This window comes from Cibotium barometz, chromosome 35, assembly GCF_041138505.1.
Source record: "Cibotium barometz isolate CiBa-2024 chromosome 35, ASM4113850v1, whole genome shotgun sequence".
NCBI lineage: Eukaryota > Viridiplantae > Streptophyta > Polypodiopsida > Cyatheales > Cibotiaceae > Cibotium > Cibotium barometz.
Genome location: NC_141080.1, coordinates 40495421 through 40516223, shown reverse-complemented (window position 1 = coordinate 40516223; position 20803 = coordinate 40495421).

Below are 20803 nucleotides of genomic sequence, written 5' to 3'. Positions count from 1 at the left end.
AGCCGCATGGGTATAGGTTGGGAGAACTTCTAAGCAACCCTATAGCAACAACAGTGGCGCTAGGGGTGGCTATCGTGGTCGTGGTGGTCACGGAGGCCAGGCCATAGATCGTCGTCCACCAAAAATTTGTCTTTTCTGCACACACAAAGGAAGGACATTGGCACCAAGATTGCCCAAAAGCACAGGAGAATGATCGAAAGAAAGCTAAAAGATAGGCAAAAGAGGTGGTGTGGCTATGGTTCAAATTGAGTCGATGGAGGAGACTGTGGATCCAGAGGTGTGCGTGGTCACATGCTCTGGTCACAAATTGAAGCCCCCTAGTAGGCGCACAACACAACCACTTTTGGATTGGCCAGCACAAGAAGCTGTTCTCCAGCAAGTTACTTCCTGGGTGGATAAGCAAACCCCAGAATGCGTTCCTGTGCCCGGGCCAAGTCAAGTGCAGTTTCAAGATGCTATACCTCTCATCGATGATATACCTCAATCAAGGTAGCCTCTACTGCCACAAGCCCACAAGGATCTTTCGAAACACCTGTCCCAACAGCCCAGTTTGGTCGAGAGTGAAGGATGGGATGGATTGCTCGATGCCCCTCTACAAGTCAAATTGGGTCAGCTTCTTAAATTGGTTCCGAATTTTCATAAAGCACTGCTTCCGTTAGAGAAGATGGGCAAGGCGATCACACCAACTACGGTGTCATCCGTGCAAGCAGCACACCTGGAGCCCATGACGACAGTTCCCGTGGTGGCTGATATAAGAATTCCTAAAATTTTTGTAGGCTTTCGAGGCCTCACGATTGATCAAGTGCTGATCGATGGTGGAGGTGGTGTCAATATTGCAGCAACAGAGTCCACCTGTAATTAATAAGCACATGGGTTGGCAAGCATGGGATCTTGCACCATTTCTAGTACGCATGGTGGTTCGACCCTTGGGCGTCTTGAAAGGCATAGTGATTGAGGTGGCTAGCATACCCTTCGTCAAATGTCCTTTGTAGTGCTTCGCATGGAGGATTCTGCTGAGGAGTACAATTTGCTACTCGGTCGTCCTTGGTTGCACCAAGCAAAGGTCTAGCATAATTGGGAGCATAATTTGATGACCATCCGTAGAGGTCGCAGATGAAGGTTGAATTTGCTCTGAGGGAACACCGTCAACTAAGCAATTTAGATTGGCCTATCTCATTGCGAAAACATTGAATAAGGCAGATGGCCTGGATGAAGATTAAGAGAAAAAATTCTTGTAGGAAAATGAGGATTTGATTTCATTCTGCTCAGTGGATGTGGCATGTATTGCTACGGAATACCTCAGGCTTGTGCTTGCGGTGTGTTCAGTCACCATGGACAAAGGAAAACTCTTTGGGGAAAATTTGTTGAGTACTGAGGAGTATGCACCTGAAGATAACATGAAAGACATTTTTTGAGGTGCAAATGAGCCACATTACTCATGTCAAGAAGATGTCTTGGAGACCATTTTCTTAGGAGATGACAAGGAGACTAAGCTGGTGAAAATTAGTACCTTGCTGGAACCTGCATTCAAAAGTAATTTGGTGGAACTTTTGCGGGAATTCTGGGATGTGTTTGCCTGGGATTGTGTTGACATGAAAGGTCTGGACCCAAATTTTTACCAACACTGCATTTACCTGAAGCCAATATGATACCCTCCAGGAAGCAGGGTTATTGCTGAGGGTGGGATTCATAGCACCTCTCAAAAACCCGGACTGGATTTCTCCTATAGTCATTGTCCCGAAGAAGAACAAAAAATTGTGCATCTGTGTGGATTACATAAAGCTTAATGCGGCCACAATCGTGGACCTTTTTCCCTTGCCCTACATGGATTCCATTCTGGATGACGTAGCAGGGCATGAAATGTACTCGTTTCTGGATGGATTCAGCGGGCTACAATCAAATCAAGAGGATCAAGCCAAAACCGCATTCATCACCGCATGGGGGTGTTTGTGTGCATAGTCATGTGGTTTGGATTGCGCAATGGCCCTTCCACCTTCCAGCGCGACATGTATGAAATCTTTGGGCCCTTTCTCGCTGATTTCATGCGCATTTTTTGGATGATCTGAGTGTCTTTGGCAGTTGTGGGGGTTGCATTTGGGGCACTTGCGGCTCTATTTTCAGTGCTACCGGGAGGTGTCCTTGAGTCTTAATCCGCTCAAGTGTGTTTTTGCGATGCGAAGTGGCAAATTGCTGGGTCACATCATTTCCAAGGATGGCATTGCGGTAGATCCAGACAAAGTGGCTATTATATGCAAGCATCTGTGGATCCTAAAGGCTGTTGTATGCGATTTCTGGGCCAAATTCGATGGCATGGTTGTCAATTGCAATTTTGGGCGCATTTGGCAATTCCTTTAAATGCAGCCGCTCATTCTAACTGCAAGGATTTTCGATGGTCTGAAGACTGTGATTTGGCTTACCCCGCCGGGTCAAGATTCAACTTTCTCAATCACCAGTGATGATTCCTCCCGATTGGGGGGTGGATTTTCATGTATTTGTGGATGCTTCGGATGTGGCAATTGACAATGTTTTGATGCAGGAGAAGACTGCGGGATGGTTTTGCCCAATTAATTATGCCAACCGTCGGTTGTCTTTTGCTGAAAAGAATTATTCTGTTACTACAGAGCGGGAAGGCCTTGGAATGATGTACTCTGTGTGCGACTTCGGCACTATCTTCTAGGCCGACAATTTTTCTTCCATGTGGATCATTCTGCTCTTCTTTACTTGGTGCGGTAACAAAATTTGACAGGTAGATTGGGTCGATGGGTTCTATTGTTACAGGAATTTGATTTTGAAGTCATCCACCCCATCGCCCTGGTGCTTAGCATGTGGTGGCAGATTACCTTTCTCGATTGGATTCGGGGGAGCCAGCAGGCATGGATGATGAATTTCTAGATGCTTCACTATTTACAGTCCAACCAAATGCGGGAGGGGTACATTCTGAAGAGGAAGGCGCAACTCTCCCGAGCATCCCATGGACATGGTATAAAGGAATGTTTTCTTTTATCTCTAGTGGTGAGACGCTTGCTCATTCAACCAGAGACTAGCGGCGGCGCCTTGCTTTGTGGAGCCGTTCATTTGAAGTCTGTGTGGGGGAACTTTATTATCGCAATGTTGCAGACGCACTGTTGCGGTGTATCCTGCCCCATGAGCACGAGACAATGTTGTGGGAAGCCCATTGTGGATTTACTGGTGGGCATTTTTTAGGGAAAATCACAGTGAAGAAGGTGATACAAGGTGGATTATGGTGGCTGTTTGTTCATGCGGATGCACAGCAGTTTGTGATGCAATGCGATGTTTGTCAAAGTGCATGGGACAACCGTCCCAGCGGGATCGAATGCCTCTCCATCAGATTCTTCCTTTGGAACCATATCAATAATGGGGTCTGGATTTTATAGGCCCAATCAAACCTGCAATAGCTCTAACCAGGAACAGGTATATTCTTATTGCCATACGGATTACTGTACAAAGTGGGTAGAAGCATGGGCTTTGCGGGATAATACTGCTTTCTCTGTGGTGGCAAAGTCTCTTTAAGGATGTTTTTACCAGGTTTGGCTGTCCAGTGGAGTTGGTCAGTGATTGATCGGGGCAGTCATTTTATTAATAAAGTCATCAAACGAATGATAGGGTTTTACTTTGTGCTGCATCTCAGATCGTCCCCGTATTACCCTCAAGAGGCCAATGGGCAGGCTAAATCTTCCAGTAATAAGCAGATAATCTGCATTCTGACTAAAGTGGTCAGTCTTCATCGGATAGATTGGGATGTGAAGCTTCCGACCGCACTCTGGGTTTACTGCACATTAGCGTGCACAACAGTGTTTAAAGTCGCAACAACTGGGTTGACACCATTCAAACTTGCTTTTGGCATGGAGGCCATCACACGAGTCAAATTTGTGGTTCCCAGTTTTTGCCTTGTGATTACGGATAGATTGTTGCCAGAGGATTCATTGTTGGCATACAGACTGGATGTCATCCACGAATTAGATGAAGAGAGGATGAAAAGCTTTTATTGGACGCAGGAAATTCAAAGTCGCAGAAAGTGGCAAGTGGATCAGCATTTGAAGAAGAAATTTTTCCAAAGAGGGCAATTAGTGCTGGTGTTTTCTTCGTGCATGTTCAAGAAACCCGTAAAACTAAAGGTGCGATGGACCGGGCCATTTTGGGTATATGCTTCTTGCGGTCCTACCTCTTATTTCCTTGCAAATCTTCATGGGGAAGTCCTTTCTTCTATGGGTTTCGGATGCATCATTATTTTTTGGCGGTTCCTCTTCAATGCCCTTTTTTGGTTTCTGAGAAGAATACACTTTCTCTCATGATGGTTTCAGTCATTCCAAATCAAGGGCGACTTTCGTCAATTCATTTTTATTGGCTTTTTCCAGGTGTCATACAGTCATGCATCGAAAATCGGTCATTGTTTTACATGCAACAACTCCCTCCTTTTTTTGTGGAAAGGCATTCTATTTTCTCTCTCATTTTTCTTCCTGCCTTCTGTTTTTCTTCCTTGCACTTTTTTCTTTTGCAGAGCAGCCATGAATGCCTCTCTTGAGCAGTTCTTGCCGGTAACGCCGATCATTCACCTCGAGCGACCTGCTATTGATGCATGGCTCACAGATAAGCTCATCCGCGTTTACTCCAATTTCCATTGGGAGCATGTGCAGGTACACCCACAATCATTAGCCTTGTTACAGCAATTAGCTGCCGGCGATGTGGTGGACCTATAGGATGCAGCGGTGGTGCTCACCGAGGAATACATTCAGCGCAGAAGCTGCATTTGCCTGCAGACAAAGCTATTGCTACTAGCAAAACGATGGCAGTTCTTGCAATCAAGATGGAGGTAAAATTTGGTCCCAAAATCAATGGGGAGTATAAACTTTCTGGATGCACTGATTTGGCTGTAAAGGAATGCTATAGATGGTTTTTAGAAGCCATTTGGCTCCAGGAAAAGACTTACACAATGTCAGTGAAGGTGAAACAGCTGATCAAAACCTCTGAGTTTGGCCCTATTTCTTGGGCTCACATTCTAAAGGATATAATTAGATTTGAGGCTCAGAGGGTGTGTTCTCAGGTACAGAAAGGGCAAGTAGTACACTCTAAGGTGGGCGCAAATCTTATTTCCTCTGCCCGCCAATTTTTTGGTTTTTGCTTGTCATTTTTCGGCACCATTCTCTACAATTGCTTAAGTAACATTCATCATTCCTGATGGAGTACCGGTTGCCAGTAGCAATTCTAGAGGCAAAAAGTGCTCTCATGCAAAAGAGTGGCCAGTGATGCTGAACGAGTTGATGGCACTGTTTCTCTCACTGCGGCTGTGCCAGTGGGTACCCCTGTGCGCCCTTCGGTCGTAATGTCACCACAGGGGGTTTTTGCTCTGCACAAGTGGTGCCAACAGATTCAGGAGCGGTCACTGGTAAGTACGGCACTGTTAGTTGTGCCGAATACTACCCTTCCAGTATATTAGTGACTACTGGGATCGAGCAACTCATAATGCCTGCGGTTTCAGCTTCTGGGGTGTTGGGAACGCAGGGATCACAGTCTTAACTGATGTGGTAGTTCACCTGGAAAGTGTGTGCGGTTACTTCAGCGTACCGCCGATTTCTGCCACAATGTTCCTCAAGCTAGTGCCCAAGCTACTCGTATAACTGCTCTTGAAGCATAGGTGGTGCGGCTTCAGTCTTAAAATGATAATTTGTTGCATGAAGCTAATAGGATTCCAGGTCTTCAGAATAGAATTTTTGCTCTGGAGCATCAGTTGCATGTGGCTGAAAGCAATGAGGAGGCAACAAGGGACAATCATGAAGTCTTTTACAGAGCTGTTAATGTGAAGAACTGGCCACACACCATACTAATGAGGCCTTAGTTGATTATTTGCAGCAGCATCCAAGGGATGTCCTGATTAATATGGAGGATTTAGAGTCCTTAGCTTTAACGCTCAGTTTTGCAGTTGCTCATCAGTGGGAAAAGCAAATTGCCCTATGGAAGGCCAGTGTTGCACATCAACAAGTTTCCAACGTCAGTACTATTTCTATGCCCATTGCACAGAATGATCGGGGTAAGGCTCCTATGGAAGAAGGTTCTGCTTTGTAGTCTGTTCTACCGGCTGTTGCTTGGTCAAATGAAAATATTGCCAAGCTTGTCCAGGAACGTGACGATGCAGTCCGTTCTTTGTTGGCAGAGCAAACTGCTAAAAGGCGCAAAGCTTCTTCATTGGTGAATAGGTAGAAGGAAAAAATTCAGCACCTATGTTTCTGGCTGGAGCACATGGGACATTCATTTGCCCTAGCATTACCCCCTCAACCACCGTATTGGATCAAAGCAGATTCATATCCTTTACGATTTGCATGAACATTTGTACGCGTGAGAGCTGCCATAGCCACTCCCTCTCAAAGGGCTAACCCCATTCAAACTCCTCACAGTTTCCTCTACAATCAACTTGCTCCCACCTAATGGTAACTTCGAGCTTTCTCAACTGCATGTTTGACCTATCAATAAAATATGCATTCTATGTGTGAGAGTAGAGATAAAATGTAGTACGCGATTAAATGTCTCGGCACTCAAGCATGGAGAATAGTCCATTGAATTGAAACACTAATGAGAGAGAGAGAGAGAGAGAGAGAGAGAGAGAGAGAAGGAGAAGAAGAAGAAGAAGAAGAAGAAGAAAATATATTTTCCCATGTTAGTACCTGCATAGGTGATTTTAGAGAGAGAGAGAGAGAGACATGCCACGTTTTTCCATGGGCTCACATGAATGTTTTATGTGAACTAAAGCATGATCAGAATGTTTTTTTTCTCATGTTGGCATGTTTTGTGATGATACATGCCATTTAGATGTAGTCTTTTAGAAAGAGAGACCACATTTTGTTCATAGAAGGTGACTACAAATGTTTTATTTTCTAGTGTAGTTGTTGTACTCTCACTACAAGGGATCGGGCTCATACCCGCGTTCCTAGCCGCTAAAAATGACTTGTGAAAAAAAAAATGGGCCCGTGTATTAGCGCGTGTATCATCACGGCAATAGCCAGAGACATGCGTGTAAAAGCGCCTGTATAGGAATAGTCAGACGCGCTGATACACGGGTATATACACGCGTTTTGACAGTTTAGCTTTAGACACGCTGATAGGAGGGTGTATACACGCGTTTTGTCAGTTTAGTTGCGCTTATACACACATATTTCACAGATTATCCGCGAATATACACGCGGCTTTTCCAGTGTTGACGCATCTATACACGTGTATTTCACAGAGTATCCGCGTATATACACACGACTTTTTACAGAGTTGACGCGTCTATACACGCGAACAGAGAGCAAAAAAAAAAATCCAAAGTGCTATTTGGTACGTGAATGCTGTTCCAGCATTCCAGCACCCTATAACACTCTCTAGATTTTTTTTTAGGTGCATTGGACCATTTAAGACAAGAACGACATGAATGCATACATTGTCAATACACGATTCAAGACAGACATGAATGCAATACTATTGATTCACGATTCAATATTACTATCAAAATTTTATGTGTACACATATATGCAAGGGAGTCCATATGTCGAAGTAGCCCATAGCTTCAGTTACAAAAATATATATACAACCACATCCTCAATATGGAATGTGATACTATAAGTCTGAGTACTACTCAGACCACCCAGACGATGACTCGGTGCTCCCTCGATAGGAATGTCCGATGAGTAGTGCTCACGTCCACCCTCTGCAGTGGCGGCGGGTGGATCATTAGCATCTTGTGCCTATTCAAGTAATATATAGTATATAAGTATATATATATGTAATTCAATAAACCAAAATCATTCGTTTAGAGTTTTCAAGTACCTGTCAACCGTATGGTCTCACGGCCATCTCAAATATGCATCTGTAATACGTCCCTCGGCGGCTCTGAAGATGGCCCACGTGTCAGGTCTGCTATGCCGGTGAGCATACCCAGTATCGTGGGCTATGGGCTTCCTCCCCGCCGTAACCCGTCTCGCTGTATCATAATCAACACAATTTGTAAGATTAAAACAATCATAGAATCAATGAATTAAGTAAACAATCAAATTCAGTGGCAAGATACGAACTCTACCTCCCATGACTTGACGTCGCCAAATCCGAAATGCGAAGGTCCAATGGTCTCCATCTGGATTCGTCGTGCCTCCACATGTTGCCTGCTCTTCACGCCACCCTCTGCTCGTTTCTTTGCCTCCTTCCACTCGCGTTTGTGCGCAGTGGTGGTGGCAGGATAGCCACCCGTAGCTACATTTAGTCCATCATCGTACACGAGTTTCTTAAGGTGAGATCTTTTATTACTTAAGATCTCCCTTATTCGCGTCCTTCCCCATACATCCGAGAATGTCGCATGTGGGGGATTGGGGGACTATGTACAACATCTATCACCTCCCCAACTAATCAGCTATTTTGATCTTTAAATCTAATAAAATAATTTCTATACAAGTTTGATACTACCTCACGCATGTACTCCATTACCTCTTTCCCCCTCGCATCCATCACTATCCTGCCCCTATCCGTCACATCATAGCAGATCACTCCCTCCACCTCTCTCACCTCCTCCTCATCCTCGCTCTTTCCTCTAACTCTTCTCCCTCTATCTCCTCTCTCACCGTGTGCCCTACTACCTCCCCCACCAAAGCACCTGCCGCATCCTCCACTCCCACTCTTCCTACTGCTGCGGGTGGAGTCACGACTGGGGGATTATCTACATGATGGTGGCTGTGAGCCCTGACGTGATGGTGGCTCTGAGGGAGTACGTGATGGTGGCTGTGAGCCCTGAGGTGACGGTGCCTGGGAGGGTGTGCGTGAGTGTGTCTGGGATGGGGTATGTCTCCTCGATGGACGTGGAAGAGGAGAAGCTGCATGCCGTCTCGTCGGACTCGTAGGCATAGACGGTAGTGGAGTGCGGGGCGGGGTATAGCTACCAGGAATGGAAGGAGGAGGATGGGCATACATGTACTCTGTAAGCTCAACTGGACCAGGATGGCACCCAAAATGATTTAGCATCTCCATCAGCCAATTGCTGTATGCAAATGGATCGGATGAAGAACCTGGATCCATAAAGAATCTGCAAAAATAAAAGTATATACATGATTGTATCAAAGCACAAATGCAAGCTAGCACATATGATTTTGTGAAGGCAAGCCATATACAGATGGGATCATCTCTCTGAAGAACCTGGATAGCGAGCATGGGTGAAACACAGTTGCGTATATAAACCCGTCAATAAAACGTGTGTATACACCCGTCAAAAAACGCGTGTATATGCCCATGAAAGACTATGCAGACAGCATACACGCAGACATACATGCGTTCCTACACGCGACCTATAAATTTTTTTTTTTGAAAATGACCGACCTCTGACAAATCATAGTTATAAAAAGCTCGTTGTCGCCCACTGTCACAATCGTTCACCAGATGGCAACCAGAGAAAGAGAAGGACGGAAACAAACGCATAAAGGAAAGAGACAATAGCATAAACAAATGGAAGGAAAGAGACAGGACAAAGGACAAACTGACTCACCTCTGAAAAAGTGAGTCTTCTTTTTGGCTGGTTTCCTTTACCCGTGTGTGCTCCTTGTCTGCTCCTTGCACTTAGGTTTAGTGCTCTGTTGGAAGAGGCGGCGACGAAGGAGAGCAAATCTTGAGTTTGAAAATGTTTATTTGGAGAAGGCGGGTTATTTTTAGATATGGACAGGTCATCGCGTGTAGAAGCGCGTGTATTTTTGCGTTTAGAATATATCAGCCGCGTTTATACACGTGATTTTTAGGATGTAGCTACGTTTATACACGCGATTTTTAGGATACAGTCGCGTTTATACATGCGAAGAAGAGGATATAGCGGCATTGATACACGCGTTTTTTATAGTTTTTTATAGTTTAATTGAAACCTGATCATCATTTTGTGTTTACTCTTTAGTACATAGGATGCCATCAACCTCCTCAAGCAGTTCTGGTGAGGATGAGGAGACGATGCATCATCGTCATAATCGTGATGTGGTTGGGACAAAGGATCAAGTGTATGTGTAATCGATGTCAAGGATGCATTGTACGAGCGCGTCGAATTACCTTGAATCACATTCTCCATGAATGGAGAATGGAATCAAACAGGTTTAGAGGTGAGTAGATGTAAATTGATAGTATTCAAATGACTCATGGTATCCAAATTAAATTAATGGAGTTGTAATATATATACTCTAATTGAAGCAGGATGCAGTACCACACCCTAACATGGTGCCCTACGTGCGACGAGAGCACGCAAAGCGTCGAGGAGATGATGCTGGAGCTTCCGGATCTATTGTCAGAGATGAGTGGGAAAGGGATGATAATAGCCCTGCACCCCACGAAGTTGTGGAAGAGGAAGTGTTTGATGATATGGTGCGGTATCTTTTTAGGGATGATCCCAAAGGTATGGATGATCATGATATGGAACAAGAGCATCTTTACAAGGCTTCATCGACACTGGTTTTCGAAGGGTGCACATTCTCTATTTTACGTGCTTCACTTGAACTACTCAATATACAAACAGTTTATGGATGGAGCAATGCAAGTCTTGACGCATTATTGAAGTAAGCATTCTAACTTGCAAATTTGAATTAGTGGTTTAGGGTTTAGGGTTTAGGACTAATTGATGATATTGGATGCAGGCTATTATCAAACATGCTTCCAAAGGGAAATAGACTACCCACCTCAAGAGACATAGCGAGGTGCTATGTGACATCTCTTGGAGGATTGGATTATGATCGCATACATGCATGCCTCAATGATTGCATTCTCTTTTGTGGGACGCGCAAGGAGGCTCGACATTGTCCCACTTGTGGTGAAGCAAGGTATAGAACAGATGTGAAGAGTTTTGATGTACCTCGTAAAGTCTTGCGACACTTTCCTATAATTCCTCGCATCAAACACATGTTCAAGTGCAAATCCATAGCAGAGCTCATGTCATGGCATTCCTCACATCGATCGGATGATGGCATGTGGAGAATTCCTGCAGACACTCTTGCTTAGAAGCATATTGAAGATGAGTGGCCCAGCTTTAAAACAGAGCCCAGAAACTTGAGACTTGGACTAGGTATGGATGGAGTGATTCCATTTGGTTTCAAAAGCACCGCATACAGCGTGTGGCCAGTTGTGTTGGTGAATTACAACCTTCCACCATTTGGTTTCAAAAGCACCTTATACAGTGTGTGGCCAGTTGTGTTGGTGAATTACAACCTTCCACCATCAATGGCGATCAAGAAGGGACATCTTATGTTATCCCTTCTAATTCCAGGGAAACATAAAGTCAAGCATATGGATGTTTATCTCGAACCGTTGATTGATGAGTTGGAGGAACTATGGAGAGGTGTTGTGGTGGTGGACATTAGTAGGCCTCCCTCCTCTCGACACTTCGACTTAAAAGCAGTGTTGATGTGGATAATGCATGACTTTCCAGGATACAACGATTGTTCTGGTAAGAATTCTAATTACCTCCCTACTCTAATACTATTGGCTATATTAATTATAACTATTGACTTTATTATTCTAACTTTTATTTATATTTTAATAGGTTTGAAAACATCGGGTAAACATGCATGTCCTGTTTGTGGCCCTTCGTTAGTACATAAGTATGCTGATGGTTTGTGTAAGACCATATTCGATAATCATCATCGATTTCTCCCGTCAGATCATCCTAAATATGTTGCTAGTAAGAGTAACATTCCTCCACAAACACTTCATGCAAAATATTGGAAGCATATTTGGGAGTCTACAAATATTCTTCCTCTAGATGGCATGAAGAGGTATAGTAATATTTTTCAATCTTGTTTTGTGTAGTCTCTAATTGGATTAAAGATCACATAGTGCAATCCCTTGTGTAGGTACTCCATTTTTTTCGGCTACCATATTGGACCCATCTGAAGATCAACCATCTTCTTGATCCCATGCACATCTTCAAGAATGTGGGATCTGGTATTTGGGAACATGTTATTGGTAAACGAGACAATGTTAGCGTACGGGAGGACTTGCAGGTCGCGCAGGACGTATGCGTCAAGCTTGGCCCCACGAGAGGAGGGTGGGCACGTTCGTCTTCCGCCTGCACCATGGATTATATCAAAGAAAGAGGAGAAGCAGGTAAAGCAGGCCATCACCACTTTGCGTACTCCCACTGGATGCATGAGATCATTGAAGGGAGCCTTTACAACCACTAAGAAAAGAGACATTGAGCAACTATATGGGTTGAAGTCCCAGGATTGACACAAGATGCTCCAAGTAAGTGTTTTCCAGGCAAGCAGAAAGAGCTCTCTTTTGGAGGCAACATGGCTCTCGTAAGGCGTACCCTAAGCATCTAGCAACACTTTCGAATGATATCCATGTTGATTGGTTGCATGAGGAAATGGAGAGAGAAGAGAGCGACGAGGGACTGCATATCACGGCAGAAGAATGGGAGTATGCACGAGGATGCACAAGGATGCATGCTAAAGGTACATAGAACTAATGTTTTGCATTAGTTGTAAAAGTGATTTGCTTTTAATATTTATTCACATTGCTTACACAAATATTGCTTCTATTTTGGTCCAGTGCACTATGTTCAATGCTATATGGTGTGAAGGCAAGCATTTTCGAACACAAAGAATTGATGAAAAGAGGAATACACAAGATTGCGGTGTCATTAGTAGCTTTGAGGGAGCTAATGGAAAAATGGATGATTATTGTGGCACAATTCAAGACATATTTAGGCTTGACTTTCGTCGCTTCTTTGTGTATGTTTTGGATGTCAAATGGCAAATGAACGTGGTGGAAAAAGGGCCTAATGCAACGATAAAACGCCATGCAAGTGGCTATGTAACTATTGACTCTACAAAGTTTTGGCAAACAAAGAAAGATAGGCTCATATTGCCACAACAATGTGAGCAGGTATGCATTTTTTTACTAATGTGTTTCATGTACATATATATCTAAGCTCGCGTACCCCTTGACTTTTGATATGCTAATTAATTACTGCAGTATGTGTATTTGAGTAGGTTATCTATCTGCCAATGGTGCATGACATTAAATGGTGGTACGTCATCCCTATTGCACCACATTCCAAAGTGATGTATAATACATTCACTGATATGGAGCATATGGAGGATGTAACAAGCCGCAATGAAGATGATGTCGAACATGCCAATGAAGATGTTGTGATCGATGATCAAGAAATAAGAGATGATCAAGAAATAAGAGATGATCATGATAATGAGGATGAGCATGCCATTTCTCATGATCATGAGAATGACCCTACCATTGAGGATGATGGTGATGTTGATGAGGATGATCAAGACATCGATACCATTATCAATGGACAGAATATCGATAGTGGAATAAATTTAATTGTAGCCTTATAAATTGAACAAATGGATATTGATGTTGATCGTTTGGCAAGGATGGATCTTATTGAAGATGAGATCGACCCTAACCAATCCATCACTGTATCGTTCTAAATTGATGACATTTCTATTGTATATGTTGTCTTTTAATTATCTCATGATTTATTTTTGAATATATTTCATTGTTGTAAATGCATGTAGTGGGATTGTGTAATGATATATACTATAATGTACTATGAGATGGTTTAAAGAAAATAGTTTTTAATTTTGTAAAGGAATTTAGTTTTTCTAAATAAAGCGTGTATTGATGCGTGTATTCATGCGTGTATTGATGCATGTATAATTGTGTGTATATACACGCGTTGTTAGACGCGGTACTTAAAGTTCAATACACGTGAATTTAGATGCTAATATACACGCGTCCGATACTATTCAAATACATGCGCGACCATACACGTGCCCGTAACTTATCGCATGTATGGAATGCGTGTATGGCAGCAATGTCTTGTAGTGTCTCTTTAAATGGCATCTCCAAATAATTGTCATGAGGCAAGAAGAGCCACAAACACAAGTCATCTCCAAATAATTGTCATGAGGCAAGAAGCCACAAACACAAGTCATTCAAGAATGTTTATTACAGTACACAAGCATAGGTGCATTTGACTTCGAGTTCTTTTGACATGCCAAGCCCGCAAAACATGTAAAGCTATAGGAGTGGATGAAAAATGTCTAGGGTATGATCAAACTAGATAGGAAGAGAGGTTTTCAAATTAAAAATCTAAAATATAGTTATGTACCCGAGTTATTAGAGATGTTCCATTTTTATGGTACAAGAGATGTTGTTAACAATGAGGTGGCGTTAGTTTTGGCACTTGCCTTCGTAGCCCACAAACACGGAGTTGTGGTAAAGTGGGAAGACTTATAGGAGCAAAGGAATAGTAGGATGCTAAACACAATGTGCATCACCAACTACCTGCAATATGCAAGTCACTGAGGAAGAGTTGCAAATGGTGTACATGTGGCGTAGTGATGTAGAGTCTAGGAGTCTCTCTTTGGTTGTAGATTTGGAAAGAATACAAGTGAAAGAGAAAGCAGCATAGAGAGAAGTAGATGGCCATAACAGCACCCGTGCTTTTATATTGCAAAAATTCCAGTGTGTTAGCAATGAAGTCTTGAAAGAAGACTAATGTCAGTGTCTTGAAAGAAGACTAATGTCAGTCTTTATTGAACTTGACAATACATTACAACCTGGAAAGGAAACCTTGGGGACTGTTCAAGATGAACGCAAGAATATTGAAGAGGAGGTAGACAAGGCAGGGATATGCGTGTAACTTGGAGGAGACGACAATGTCTCTTACTAAACATGGCTGAGACATGGCTTGAGCCTTGTGAAGCCAAGTCTGTTAGCACATCTTGCACATTCTTCAAAGGACATTACAGTCCACATTGACAGGTTTGAATGTGCATCACTAGAGTCCATGAATTTAAGACTTTTAATTTATAGTTTAGTTCTTTAATCCTCGCAATCATACACCATTTGTATTGTGCATCATTTTCAAGTGTTGTTTACAGGTTATGGATTTGAGCAAGACTGTTTAGATGTACTACTCTATATAGGAAAAATTCCTCTACAGGTAAATCTATACTGAGAAATGTATGAACTATATTTCCTATAGCTAGCCTATCTAGCCTATCTAGAAAAAGTTCCTACTATATTTGTTAGTTAGCCTATCTAGGAAAAAATCCTCCCTATTTAGAAAAGTGTTGTATTTTTCTTAGTTTTTTCCTACTTATAAATTTACTTTCATAGAAAAATCCCTCTTTAGGTCAATTTTTCTATAGAGAGAAGTGTATGAACTATATTTCTTACTAGATATCGAAGGAAATTTACTCTTTTCCTAGATATCGAAGGAATTATCTAGTCATGATTGCTTTTTTTTCTTTATAGAGAATGAACAAAAGCTCTTTGTGTGCAAGCAAGCGAGAACTTTGAGACTCGAGTGTGTGTCCCTGTGTGTGAGAGAGAAAGAGAGAAATGTCTTGCAATGGATCACCTGGAGAAGCTTCAGTCACCGTTAGCAGTGTTCAGAGAAACCCGCAAACTCATGATCTCACTTTTAAAATTTATTTTAGAAGTTTAAAATTTGAAACATCTTAGCTATATTTTAGTGAAAAAAAAGCTTGGAAATTGCAAGTTTCGTGAGGAAATTTCGTGAGCTTATACCGTTTACGCAACCGGCTACCGACCATTGAATGGAATAAATAATTATGGGAATTTTCGGCCCACTGCCATGAGTTGTGTAAAAGCGGCTCATGAGTCATCAACCGGGCATCGTGGAGGGACGTGGTGACGGCCAGCGAGAAAGTCTACCCCCTTCTTCAAATGTTTATCATATAAATATATAATTTGTTAAAGTCGTTGATGGGCATGGCACTGGTGGTTGTAGCTCAGCCGATAGGATATCGCTTTCAATTGACCTGGATTTATCACAACTGATTATCCGCGCTAATATAAACTTGGAATACTTGTTTTTTATTCCCTGGCCTGCCATGCTAGGCCTCCTTTATGTTGAGTTTGATTTTGTCCATAAGGCTAATCAAGAGTAAATGATTTATTTTCCAATCAATCAAAGTCACTATATATAAAACCCACAGATTTCTATTGCTTTTAAATATATTGTAGAAAACGGTTTTATAACCAATATATATTATAATTGCAAGTGACGGCCATGATCGACCAAACTTACTGCTTAGCTTAACACTAGTTAATTACTAACTTAAACTAGCGTAATACTACTAAGTCTTCTTAGATGCTAGTTTATGCTAACTAGTGTTTCACACTAACATTCTCTAGAATATGGGACCAAAATTTTGTTTTCAATTAACTAGTTAGCTAGGAACATTCTCTAGAATACTAACCTAACTAAACTAATCAATAATATGAACAACTAGCACTAGTTACTAACAAGATAATCAATCATAACTCCTAACACTAATCACTTACATTAAGATTAATGTTAATTCTTAACTTGCTAATATTAATCATTAACACTAACACTAACTATGAGATTTTAATTATTGATAAAAGGAAAAAAACCCTTAACGAAAACACTCATATGACCACAAAATTCTTACAACCTTATCCTACCTTGTCCTAGGCTACAAAGCTAACAAAAATGCACTTAAAACCAAGAGAACACCCTCAAAACACCACAAATGGCCCGATCTATCTAGATCAATCCCCACACATGGGTCTTTTACCATGTGGCCAAGGGGAAGCAAGCCCTACACATGAGTCAAAACAAGTGTTAAGGAAAACAACTTTGTTCCTCATAGCAGCGGTGCTAATGGAAGCCCCAAATACACCACACTCACTAATACAAAGCTAACAAAGTGAAGAGTGCTCATCTTTTACTTAATGTGGAGACCTTAGTAGCTTACGTGCCATCTCATATGGAAGAGACAACCGCATGAATGCAAGCTAGCATCACCATGAAAGTTAATGTCTATGTAGAGCTTAACACTCCTCGTTGTTGCAAGACCATGCTCCACCACGCAAAGATAATAGCTTACTCCCACTCTCTCGCTAGCAAGACATGGCAAGACCAAGGGGGAGAGAGGGCAAAATTCTCACACACTCACTCTCACATACGCACTACCAAGAGAATAGGAGGATAGGGTATAGGGCTAGTAGCACAAGGAGAAAGAGAACACTCTCAAGGGAATGTCCCTTTCTCATTAGAGAAATTCACTTATATACAAGGGAGTCAAAAGTTTGGGCATCCACACCCAATAACTTATGGGCACCCACTTATTGTCTAATCTTGTCTAGGCTAGTCTAAGCACATATTTGCCGACTCTTTCACTTGGATCTGTCATCCTAAAGTACACCATTGAGCACAATTATGTAAGAAATACAATGATTATAATAATTTATTAACTCTCACTAGATAAGGATCTTTTAGGTGGTGTGCCCATTATGTTTGTACATCCTTAAGTGACTTTACACTACTTGTGCATGCTCCTGGCTTGTTGTAGATGGCTCATCTCCACTTTTGACCAATGCACACTTCCACTAAGCTTGTCATAGTTGGAGGTTGTTGGATGTTAGTGGTCTGTGTTAACCTTAAGTTAACAACTATTTAGGAAATTACTACAAGTAAAAATGTTTGACAGTTTGTCCTCAGAGATTATGAGTGAGAAGCTAGATAAGAATAACTTTCAAGCATGGAAGTGTACGAGGATGACCAATTCTCTTGTGGAAAAAGGATTTTGGGAGTTTATCATAGCTGATGAAAAAGAACCAGAGATTGGTGAAGAAAGTCCCACCCCTTAGTAAGTGCAGGCCTATAAAACATGGCATAAAAGATTCAAAAAGGCACTATATTGGTTGTCTATTAGTGTGACAGATTCCATTACTATCCATATACGGGATGCACAAATGCCCAAGAAGGTTTGTGACACCTTGGTGAAGATGTGCAAAATAAATACCCAAGCTCAAAAGATGCAGCTAAAGTAGGAGCTCTATAATGTGACCAGACGAAACGTGAGTGTAAATGATTACTATGTGAAGGTTAAAGGGTTTTTAGATGCCCTCACCTCAATTGGATCACCAATAGTAGATGGTGATGATATAGTGTGGGTAACCATGAATGGTCTTAGTAACCATGAATGGTCTTAGAAAAGAATATAATCAATTTTAGAGTTCCATTGGAGTTTGATAGAACTTTTCTCATTTTTAAAAATTGATTACTTTCCTCATCCGTAAAGAGATTAATATTGTGAGAGGTTTATCCTCTGGATTTTCACACTTAGTAGGACTTCTACTCCGATATAAATAGAGGTAGCGGTAGAGGCAAATCAATATCTAGAGACCGAGGTGAATGCCAGTTTGGAAAGAGAAATCATGGGCAACAACTACAAGAAACAAATGTACAGACATGTGGAAGATGCCACTCTAGAGGCCTAGGGAGCTAGAGAGGCTAAGGTATGGAACATGTGTCATTACCGAAAGCAGCTATGTTTGGGCATGGAACATGTGTCATTACCGATAGTGGCATATGGCACAAGTGCATTGGTCATGTGAATATACAGTAGCTGAAGTCTATGCAGGCTATTGTTCTAGGTTTGCAAAAGTTTAAGGTTAATGGTATGCATAAAGCATGTGAAGTGTGTCAACTTGATAAGTAGGCCAAACATGCTTTCCTGCATGTGAAGCATGTCAACTTGGTAAGCAGGCCAAACATGCTTTCCTGCATGTGAAGCATGTCAACTTGGTAAGCAGGCCAAACATGCTTTCCTACATGAAAAGCATGTCAATGCAAGGGCACTGGATGTTACACATTTGCATGTATGGGGACCAACCAAGACTATAACAATTGTAGGTTGTAGGTATTATGTTGCATTCATGGATGTGAAAGTGTGGGTTTGTTTTACGAAGGAGAAAAGTGTGTTTTCTGCTCACTTTCAAAGTTTTAAAGCCTTAGTCGAGAAGCAAAAAGATATACAGCTAAAATTCATGAGATCAGATGGTGGGGGAGAGTATTTCTCCAATGAGTTTAGTGATTACTTGAGAAAACACAGAACCAAGAGATAGTTCACATGTATGTACACTCTACAATAGAATGATGTTTTCCAAAGGAAAACTCAGGGGGTTCACTATATGTAAACCCTTTATATAATGTGTGTTCAGGGCCTATTTAAAAAACCTCTTATCTGTGAATTTTTCATTGAATAAATCATATCCTTTTTCTATTCAACCTATGCATAGCCCCTTTAAATGGTACCCTTATGTATGTTAAAACTTTGTAAAAAAGGGGTTTTAAAAACCGCTTATGTTGAATCCACTTGCTACGCTTACATATTTACGAGTGAACACGTTGAGAAGGAAAAAAAGGCACATTACAGAGGTGACATGTGCCTTAATGTCTGAAATGAATATTAAATTTTTTTTAAGTAGAAGAAACGGTAAATAACAATTGCTATTTACATTATGAATAGTACCCCCACTGTAGTTGTTCATGGTATGATGCCTGAACCGAAGTTTAGAGGCGTAAAACTAAGTGTCCTCAGCATGTCTCACTTGAAAGTATTTGGGTGTATTGCATATGTGCATGTTCTCGAATGAGAACAAAGTTGGATCCAAAGGCAAAGAAATGCATCTTCATTGGTTATGTCTTAGATCAGAAAGGTTATAGATGTTTTAACCCTACCAGATGCAAGTAAGCAAAGATAAATATTATCTTTGATGAGATACATAGCTAGTATATACACTAGTGAAGGAAACAGAAGATGGAGATGTAAGAAGTAGCAATATTACCCCACATATAGAGTAACAATCAAAGGTTCTTAAAGGACCTAGAGAGTCTTCCAACAGTGGATCCAATGTTAGTCCATGGTTAGGTAGGTTAAGGATAGATGTAGATATACATGTATCACATAAAAGAAAGGAAAAGGTAGGTCAGTCTTTTGTGTCTAATGTGTTAGTAGGTCATTCAAATGTGGATGGTGAATCTAGTGGCTCCCAGCATAGCCTTGATGAGGATCATGACATTCTGCTAGTGTGGCTTCTCCTGGTATAAGGAGATCCAAGGTTGTTCTGAGGATACCTAGCAGTGATTCAGGAGTACGTAGGTCTACAAAGGTAAAGTACTCTGTTGATAGGTTGAGATATGATGGATATACATTCTATCAATATGGTCACATAGTTAAAGAAATATAGCAGTTGGAGCCCACTTCTTTTGAGCTGGCAAATAAAAATAGAAAGATGTCAGGAATGAGGAGATAGAAGCATTGGATGAAAATGCAACATCGAAGGAAAAAAGGCAATTGTATGTAAGTGGATCTATGAGGTCAAGCATAACTCAGATGCATCAGTGAGTAGGTATATCGGTTGCCTAGGGTTATGCACATACTTATGGCATTAACTATGAGGAGACATTTAGCCCAGTTAACAAGAATGGCAACCGTGAGAGTTGTTATTCCTATGGGTGTAGGCGAAGGGCTTGTACTTACACTAGATGGATGTAAAGAATGCTTTCAGTTTGCACGGTGATTTACAAGAAGAAGTATACATGATATGGCCACCATGGTATAAGACTGATGCACACCCAAATTTTGTATACAGGTTATGCAAAACCTTGTATGGCTTGAAGGAATATACATGATGAAGCCACCGTGTGATGAGAGTGATGCACACCGAGATTTTGTATACAAGTTACGAAAAGCCTTGTATACATTCAAGAAGGCACCCACAACATGGCCAAATAAGATCATGGATTATCTTGTTACCATTCGATCTCAGATATCCAACACAGACTTTTCACTTTATGTGAAAAAGACAGTTAGAGAGATCATGCTATTAGTCATTTATGTGGATGACTGGATTATCACTAGTGATAGTGATACTGATAAACATGATCTCAAGATGCTTTTGAAAAAGAGTTTTGAGTTAAAGGATTTGA